Genomic DNA, 9980 nt, shown 5'->3' with positions numbered 1-9980 from the left:
TCCAATTTAGGAAAAATCCAGATTTTTCTGGATCCAGTCTGTTCATTTTCCTTCATTTTACTCAGAAGGTTATCAAGTCAGGTGACATATTGAAGCAGTGGTAAGTCTATGATTACAAGTAACACTCTTGCCTTAGTAGGCTGCTGTCCTTATGTCTTCTCTCATCTCCTGTTTCTTCCCTACTTCCAACATGAGATAGTTAACCTAGAAGGTTCCAAGACTTGTGACAGGAAACAGGTTTGAAAAGGCCATACAGTATTATAGTTCAAAGCACAGGCTTTGGAGTTGGGACAGCCTTGGGTCAGGCCTGCCTTTGCTTCAGACTTTAGTTACTGTACAACCTTTCTAAGTTTCAATTTCATCATTGTTATATGAAGAAAGTACAGAAATTGAAGAATTGTGGTAATGATGAAATGAAAACAATACACACAAAGAACTTAGTGCATGTGTCCCCAAAATTGGGGAGATGGACAGACAGACACATGGAATCAGAACTTACTGGAGCAGAATCCCAAGAATGGAAACCTCTGTGGGAACCAGTATGGGTTAAGAACACCTGAGCTGTAATTGCTGAAACTAGTTCAGTGTGGACAAGCCTGAGAGTTAGGACCTCCAGGGGAGCGTAGTCTGAGTGGGATTTATCTCTAGGAGCTCTACCAGGTTCTCACAGTGAAGTTTGGAGAAAAATACCATTTGAACCATTTTGAAATACACCAGAGCATTCTGTTCTTAACAAAGCCTGCTGCATAACTTCAATGTTCTGAAGGGTCTAAGAAGAGTTTTCAATTTTCAGTTCAGTTTTTTACTTGTTATCATGGAAGTTTTTATATATGCTGGACTAAAAACTGGAAGGAAGCCCTGTACAAGTTTCTCATGGATATATTTTTATTTCTCTTGGGTAAATACCTAGAAGTGAAGATTTTTAGTGTTTCCTTTTGTTGGCAATGAAGAATTATAACTATATGTAAGTACTGTATTTCAAGTTTTTCTTGTAGTTTACCAAGTAAATATGAATATATATTTGGGCAATGGTTCTTTAAAAACTACATTATCATAACATATGATTATTTTGCTGTCATCTTTGAGATGTGCTGCTAGATGTTTAATATTGTAGGGAGAAGATTTCACCAAAGAAACTTTACTGATGGTTTTTCTTTTTTTTAAATGCTTTATCAGGAAGCCCATTGTCTGTCCTTGGGTGATAGGCTAGTCATTAGTGAGGGTTGAAAGGTATTCCTTTCCTACTGGTCCCTCCATGTCTATGCTTCCAACAAGGGTAGAAAAGTGTTGGAGTCCTAACATCTGGGCATCGACTGTGGAGTATCCAGGAACAGAGACTGGACCTATCTGGCTGATGGCCAGGTCAGGGTACCTCATGACATGGGTATAAGTGTAGCATCTTGCCTAACTCCCACATGGGACATTCCTGGGACCCTGGTAAAGCTCTAGGGAATAACTGAAATCTGATAGGGGTAGGGAAGTGTCGAAACACCCATGATTTAGGGATAGATTGGAGCCTATTATTGCATCCCAAGCTGGTGACAAAGGGGAGTGATGCCCGTTACATAATTAGTAATTATAAATAAAACAAGTGTAGCAAATTATTTATACTAGAAAAGTTAACCTTAAATTAATATTATTCAAGTTATCCTTTTAAATATCACTTTTACTTGTTTTTGTTCTACTATTTTTATGAGAAGAAGAGGTATAGAACTGAGTGTCTTTGGGGGGTGATTTTGAATATTAATTAATGAGAATGTTGATATTTTGCAATTTTTAGATCATAAAATAATCCAAAATTTTAAAATGAGCAAAAATAAGTATATTCTGGATCATCTGGTTGAACATTTTTAACTGAGAAGATTGATGTGCAATCAGATGATCCAGAATATACTTATTTCTGTGGAGTGTGCATTTATGTTTATGACTTACATTTTACCCAGTAAAGGCCAAATGATAGATACCACGATGCACTGTAGATTGATAGTAGTCGTTTAAGATGATCCTTGTGAGGGATCGAGAGCCAGAGGATCCAGTTAAACTGTCTTGACTCCCAACTGGAAATGGTGAGATAATGCTGTTGTTTTAAGGTTATTTGTTACACTTCAATAGATAACTAATATTCACCACTTAAGTTTTTCTTCTGTATCACTCTCAACAAATATTATGAAACTTGAGGATATGTTTTACTTTTTTTTAGTCAAGCAAGCACAGTCTAGTGTAGCTTAAATATAGCAGCACTGCCAGTGTCACTGTAAGCTTTCTATGGATGATTTCATGTCAGGTGAAATTCTTGCCTGTTATGAACTTTGAAGAAAATCCCAGAGATCTGATCATTAAGGTTTAAGTGGAGTTGATGAGATTAATTATTATAGTTATATCAATAACAATTATGCTGTGTGTTAGCTTTGAACTGAAGCACTGGTGCCTTTATTCTGAACATTTGAAATAAATGGAAATTTATTTGGTTTGGCAGTTTAGATTAGTTGGGTATAGTTTATTATTGTCTATGGAAGATTGGGTTTATAATGATAAAACAATTAGCCATTTGACATATGACTGCCTGTTCTGTTTCTGCTTATTCTAAAAGAACTAGAAAAGCTCATTTTTTTTTTAGCAACAAAATTTTTTTTTTCTGTTTTCAGTCCAAAGGCAACATAAACCCACAGCATAAAGCCTTAGGAAAAGGAGAATTGGATATAAATGAGTTCCATGTTGATTGTGTTTATTCCACTGATATTATATGAATACCTTTGAAAGTAAAGACAATGATAATGAATCTGATGGTACAATGATAATGAATCTGATGATAATGAATCTGAAATTTAAAGAAATTTCATTATAATTTTCTAGTAATTGGATCATGAAAGTGCATACAGTGCAATCAATTTTCCCTTAAAGCATTGATTATTTAATTTTGAAAAATTTTAAGCATTTCTTTGGCCAATTAACTATGATTTTTATAAATAGTTTATTCTGAACCTCTCTTTAAAGAAGTCTCTGCAGCATTATTAGTTGAACTATCTGGTTTAATATTGACCTTGAATAGATTATCAACCCATGGGGTAGTCTACATGTAAATAAACTTAGGAGAAGTCTTGTAGACATGGGAGGAGAAACAGAGAATGATTTCTGGAATTTATGTGGTAAGTTTTTTTTAAATTAAAAGCATTTTTTCTATCTAATCTTTTGTGAAACAGATATTAATACATAACTGGGTTATTGTTATAACTGATTAATATAAGAACTAGAACTAAACTGCTGACATAACCCAGCCTACTGATGACCATGCCCATAATGGCAATTGTCACATTTTTTTTCATGCTATTAGAGTCTTTCCAATAGCTTTGTTGAACTTCATTATCACATTTCAAATTTGTACCCATTACAAAAAAATAAAGAAAATATTATTCTATTAATATTTATATCTTATTTGAGACTGAGTGATATGGATATTTTCATTGCAATGTGATGGAAACTCAAGGAACATTAAGACATATAAATAAGACAATGTTACATAGTTTTTAAACTTCCTATTATGTGTAATGCCCAAATAATAGTAATTACCTATATTGCTTCTGTGACCAAAGACAGGACACTCTACTTTAGGAGGTGAGTCCTAAAATAGTGTTTTTGGTGCTGAGGGAGATGACTGGTTTGTGTGTGTGTGAGCTTTTGTCTAGTGTCCACAGCTTCCAGCTGAAACTCTTCAAAGAATTCCTGGGCTGCCAGTTCAGTGAGTAAAGGGGTGTCCTTTTCATTTGTTACTCTCTCACCCAAGGCAGTGGTTTTAGGTCCAAGCGAAATTGAACTGAAATCTGAACTCATGATCTAGTCGGATCTGAATATATAAATTATGGAGCCATGTAACATATTTCATAGGGCGAGCCAGCAGAATCTGTAAACAAAAGGTTTTTCAAGCAAAGGACTGGCACATGTTATTGTGGTAGTTGGCCTCCAAGACAGTCCTGCATGACCCTTACCTCCTAGAATCCATGTTCTTGTGTAGTCTCCTCCCACAGACCACAGGGCTGATCTTTGTGACCAATAGAATTCAGTGGAAATGATGGTGTGTGACTTTGAAGTCAAGGTCATAAAATGCATTGAAGCTTCTGTTTGGCCTTCTGGAGCTCTCACTGTGGGGAAAGCCAACTGTAAGGACCCACAGGCAGCTCTAACAAGAGGCCCACATAGGGGACAACTGAAGTCTCCTGCAACAGCCAGCACCAATGTACCAGATAACTGGGTGACCCACCTTGCAAGTAGTACCTGCCGTCCTAATTCCTGCAGCAGCAGTCAACACTGCCTGTGCTCTCATGAGAGACGCTGAGATAGAGCTACCAGTCCAGCTGCTCTGAAATTCCTGATCCACAGAAACCATGAAAGGTAGCTTCTCTTGCTCTGTCATTAAATGCTTACCATGGTTATTTATTCCCCCTCAATATGCTGGTGAAGATATCGGACCTGAAAAGGGGACCTTTGCTGTACCTAGCTTAGAGTAGGTACTCAGGATATTCATTGAATAAGTGAATGAATACATAAATGGAAGGAGTTAAAAATATAATGCAGGAATTTAGCTAAGATTTTAGAAGTAAATTAGCATCCTGATGACCAGACAAATATTTTTATACTGTTAAAACATTTAGCTTCATGGCATAGGACAGTGGTCGGCAATCTCATTAGTCAACAGAGCCAAATATCAACAGTACAACGATTGAAATTTCTTTTGAGAGCCAAACTTTTTAAACTTAAACTATATAGGTAGGTACATTGTTATTAACTGAATTAGGGTACTCCTAGGGCTTAGGAAGAGCCACACTCAAGGGCCAAAGAGCCGCATGTGGCTCGTGAGCCGCAGTTTGCCGACCACGGGCATAGGAGATACATGGAATCTGTTGAACAATAGGACATAACTCTAATCTCCCACCATATGGTAGAGATGTTTGTTTCCACAGCAATATTATGAGAAGAAAATAAGAAATAAAAGTCATTTGATCTTTGGCAGAGATAGTGTAATGGTTAATGTAATATGTTAACCTATCTAGGCCAGAGTATATGGTATATTTAATGAAATGCTAATCTAGGTGTTGCTGGGAAGATATTTTATAGATGTGGTTCACATCTATAATCAGTTGACTTTAAGTAATGTGAGTGGGCCTCATCCAACTAATGAATGGTCTTAAGAGCAAAAACTGATGTTTCTGAAGAATTTCTGCCTCAAGTCTGTAGTGTCAACTTCTGTCTGAGTTTCCAGCCTGCTGGAGTGCAGATTTCAGATATACCAGCATCCCGTCCCCCACCTCGCCCCCAATCATGTAAGCCAGTCTCTTAAAATAAATCTCTCTTCTCCCACCCCTCCACTGTCCCACACACATTCTACTGTTTTTGTTTGTTTGTTTGTTTTCCTTCTGGAGAGCCCTATCTGATACAGGTAGTTGCTGCTCAGTGGGTATGGATGTGCTCCAGCCTTCCTTAGTTTGATGCCAAGTGATCAGATTGGACAATGGGCTGTGGGCAGCAATGACCCAGGTCATATTTATTTCAAGCCGCTGAGGAGCCAGGATGCCTTCTGCTGCTTTCCCTGCCCAGATTGGTAGGACCTTGAAACTATGTGCCAAAATAATATACCTATGCCATAAAAGAGGCAGCCCAACTAGTATTGGACTACGATGTGAACAAAATTAAATCTTTGTTGTGTTAAATAATGGAGATGCCAAACATTATTTTACCCACTTATCCTATCTTGAATAGCACTATCTAAGTGGAAAGAAAATCAGGTCATGGGCATGTTAATCAGAGGTCTCTGGTTATACGTGAATGGAAAGGAAGAGAATTGAATAGCTTATATAATTAAATGGTTTAAGAGTAGATCTTCAGATTTAGTCATAGCTAAATCCAAAAAAACAACAATAAACCTATCATCAGAATTTGGGTAGTACTCTTAGCCTAACATGTACTTTTATTTTTCTAAAACCAACAAAATCTAGGGGATGATTCTGATTCACCTGCCTAGATCATGTTCCTGGCTCTGAACCATCCACTAAGGCTGGGTCATGGATTAAACTCATTGACCAAATTATTATTATTATTTAAAACATTTTTTAAAAATATATTTTTATTGATTTCAGAGAAGAAGAGAGAGGGAGAGATAGAAACATCAATGATGAGAGAGAATCATTGATCAGCTGCCTCCTGCACACCCCCTACCGGTGATTGAACCTGCTACCCGGGCATGTGCCCTTGACCAGAATTGAACCTGAGAACCTTCAGTCCATAGGTCAACACTCTATCCACTGAGCCAAAATGGGCAGGGCTTGCCCAAATTATTCATATGCCTATTCTTAGGGTTGAGGTGGTTGAAGGACTGATAAGATCAGCCCTACTCATATCACAGCAACTGAAAATTGGTTCGGGGAGATTCTCCAAAGGAAAATTGGGTTGCTGTGACCAGAAGTGGGAAGGAGGTCAGGCAGTCACACAATAGATTTCCATTGCAGGGGAGTAGAAGTTTATACGCCTTGTGTGTCAGGAGAAAGGAAGTTGGGTTGCATATATAGAAACACAAATGTATTCTTGAAACATGCTTTTTAAAACTGGAGTGTTGTGAATGAGTGATAAGTTAGCTAGCTGTTGCAGTGTGACAATTCATTTTAATCAAAGAAAAAAGAGACAATTTGTCACATCTAGACCATGTATATCAATAATACCATCTACCAATGTACAGAAGATGTCACATCTGGTTGAAAGCAATTGAAGTGATATTACTATATCTCTCAAGAAATAAAAGCCAAGAGCAGGTTATTCCATATTGAAATCATACCCACAATTACACATTATTTAGGTAATAATGAAGTATTTAGAACTTATTCAGAGAGCAATTAAGAAGCTGTTTAGTCACATTCTAATCTATTTTATGTATTGTGAATAAAACTAGTCAAATAAGAAAAGGAATTCAAATGAGGAAGCTCCTGTTTCTCAGTTATATTGTAGTATTTATATGAAATGAGTAGCTAAATGAATTATGGCAATTATTGCTTATAAAGCACATATAATAGGTGTGTATGTCCATTATTAACCTAGTTTTGTGATATACATATCACAATTGGTAAAAATAAATAAAATTGAGTACAATTATATATGTAAAGCACACTGAATAGTTGCTAAAGATTTGAAAATTTTATGAAAAAATTCTCTCATTTAAGAGGTTTTGGGGACAGTCTAAACAGCAATTGGGATTGATTGGATGCCATGAAGAGGCAAAATATATTCCACTTACCTCTTCTCACTTCCTTTTTCCTTTACTTTTTATCTTTTATCTTTTTCTTTACCTTTTTTTTAAAGCAAAAATATTGAGTAGAAATATAGAAAGCGAGAGCCTAGCAAAAGATTTGGAGAACAATGAAATTTGGTACAGGTTACTTTTCTGTCAGGTTTCAGGATTATGTTCCTGAATTTTAATGGGCATGACAAAACTGGAATTTGTAGGATCTCATAGACATTTGGAAATTAACAGAAATTTGGAAAATATTGTAATATATACAAAATATAGACATTTAACATTAAAAATATAAGTAAAAGTTTAAAAGGCACCTGTTTTCAAAACAAACCACAAGTTAAAGCTGTAAAAAACCTGCACCAATAGATAATTCTCTTCCTGAATCACTTTCTTCAAGAAACTTAATATGATTTTTTTAATAAGTCTTTATTGTTCAGATTATTACAGTTGTTCCTCTTTTTTCTCCCCATAGCTCCCCTCCACCCAGTTCCCACCCCACCCCATGCCCTTACCCCGCCCCCCCATAGGTCCTTGTCCATAGGTGTCCTCACATTGGCAGTGGTTGGTTTTGTTGCTTTTGGGCCTGGAGCTGAAGTACAACTGAGGCTAGATGTTATCTCTAGGGGGGAAAGGTCAGGGGCTCCAAACTGCAAGACCAGTGATAAGCTAGGGGAGGAAAAGTCACCTTGGAGCTAGATCCCACCCTAGAATTGTCCTTTGCTAGACATCTGGGGCTTTCCACCCTAGTGACCTTCTGTACCTGGCCCATCACCCTTGCTCTGCTCATGTCTGTCTAACTGCCTACAACATCATGTTTGGCCAAATATCTGGACACCTGGAAACTCTTTCCTGAAAGAGTGGAACTGGAGACAAATGAATTTTTACTCTTTGGGTCTAGGTTTTTCAAATGTCATGTAGGCTATAGTTTTATTTATTTATTTATTTATTTATTTATTGTATTTACGCGTGCGCGCGCATGTGCGCACGAGTACACACACACGCACACACACACACACACACACGTTTTTTTTTTTTTGTTTCCCTGAAAGGATTTTAGTAGACTATCCAGATTCACTAGCATTGCAATTATAAATGTTATTTCAGAGTGTTAATTATCAGATAACTAATACTCATTTAATAAAAGCATAATTAATTCTACTTCAGAAGATTACTTTACCTAAATTTGTTTTGTAATTCCTAGAGGGCAGCCTACTCAAAGCCTAAAAACAAGAATGCGTTAATCGTATGTTTTCAAGTTATTTACTTTAAAGTCTCATGTGCATCTAATTTATGTTACTTAATGTATGTCAGGCATCCACACACAGGCACACTTATATACACATTTAAACTGTGATGTGAATTTTAAAGTAAAATTCCCCTGTAGGACTTTTCATGGATCATTTCCCTTTTCCCATTTTTTTGGAATGGTGTTTGAAAACTAAATTTAGATGTTTGGTAAACATTTCTAAGATTTTTGGCTTTTTCTTCCTATATTTTCTAATGTGAAAGATAAGCAGCTGAGAGAAAACAGAACCAAATTTGGTTGGCCCTGATACTGAAACCACACAACCAATGGGTTCGGGCTGCCTGTCACTACTTGAGCCAATTAAGCAAAGACAGGGTTGAATCATATATGAGTGTTTATTTCAAAAAATGCCGGCAGTCTGGGAGAGCAGCAGGTCATTTATGAAAATCTGCTCTACCCCTTCCCATAAGCCAGCTGCTTATATTGGGTAGAAGGACAAAGATTACGTGGGGAAGTGGGCAAAAAGAATTACAGGCATGGGGAAGTAGGCAAAAGGAATAAGAATGTGTGAAATGGTTATGGGTTACAGGCAATTCGGGCTGGGTTAATTAATCTCCATTGTTAAAGGCTGTTAATCTTTTCATGATAGTAGGCAGTTATCGGATAAGGAGCGATAGGGATAAGCAGGGATGAGGAGAATGGACTGCATTTCCAGGTTAACTCCCATGTCCTGGGCTGCGGTGTACATCTCTCAGCCAGGTTAGAATATGCTTTCTCTAGTCAGAACAGAACAATTAGATTAATAGTATGATTATATTTCTTATAACTATAGCTAACAATCACAGTTAACAGAACATGATTAATATTTCTGCCCCTAACTATACAGATTACAACTATTTATATCCCACAGCTACCAAACTGGCTTTAAAAAAAAACTTTAGCCACAATCTAAATTTTATCATATCAGCAAACCTTATAAATTCTGAAATCAAAATTAATTATACCAAGAGTTAAATATAGTTTAGTGGGCATATGAATTTATAAAATCATGAAATCACAGGGAATCCTCACTTTTTTGAATTCATTTCTGGAAAATGCATTATAAAAACATTGCATTTTCCCACAGGAACCTAAAATTGCAATTGTATTCCTGCTCAGTTACCAGCAAATGTCAATCCTAGCAATCCTATATAATAAAAGCCTAATATGCTAAGTGTCCAGTCATCTGGTCAGCCATTCAACCAATCAAAGTGTAATATGCTAATGATAAGCTATCGCTGCTCAACTGCTTGCTATGACGTGCACTGACCACCAGGGGGAAGACACTCTGACCAGTAGGTTAGATTGCTGCTGGGGTCCAGCTGATCAGGACTGAGCGAGATAGGCCAGACTTGCCCTGGAGCCCTCCCATGGTCCCTCCCTGGCTGGCCAACCTCACATGTCCCTCCCGAATCCTGA

The sequence above is a fragment of the Myotis lucifugus genome, unplaced genomic scaffold (genome assembly GCF_000147115.1).
Source record: "Myotis lucifugus unplaced genomic scaffold, Myoluc2.0 scaffold_0, whole genome shotgun sequence".
In the NCBI taxonomy this organism is placed as follows: Eukaryota; Metazoa; Chordata; class Mammalia; order Chiroptera; family Vespertilionidae; genus Myotis; species Myotis lucifugus.
This window is presented reverse-complemented; position numbering follows the sequence as displayed.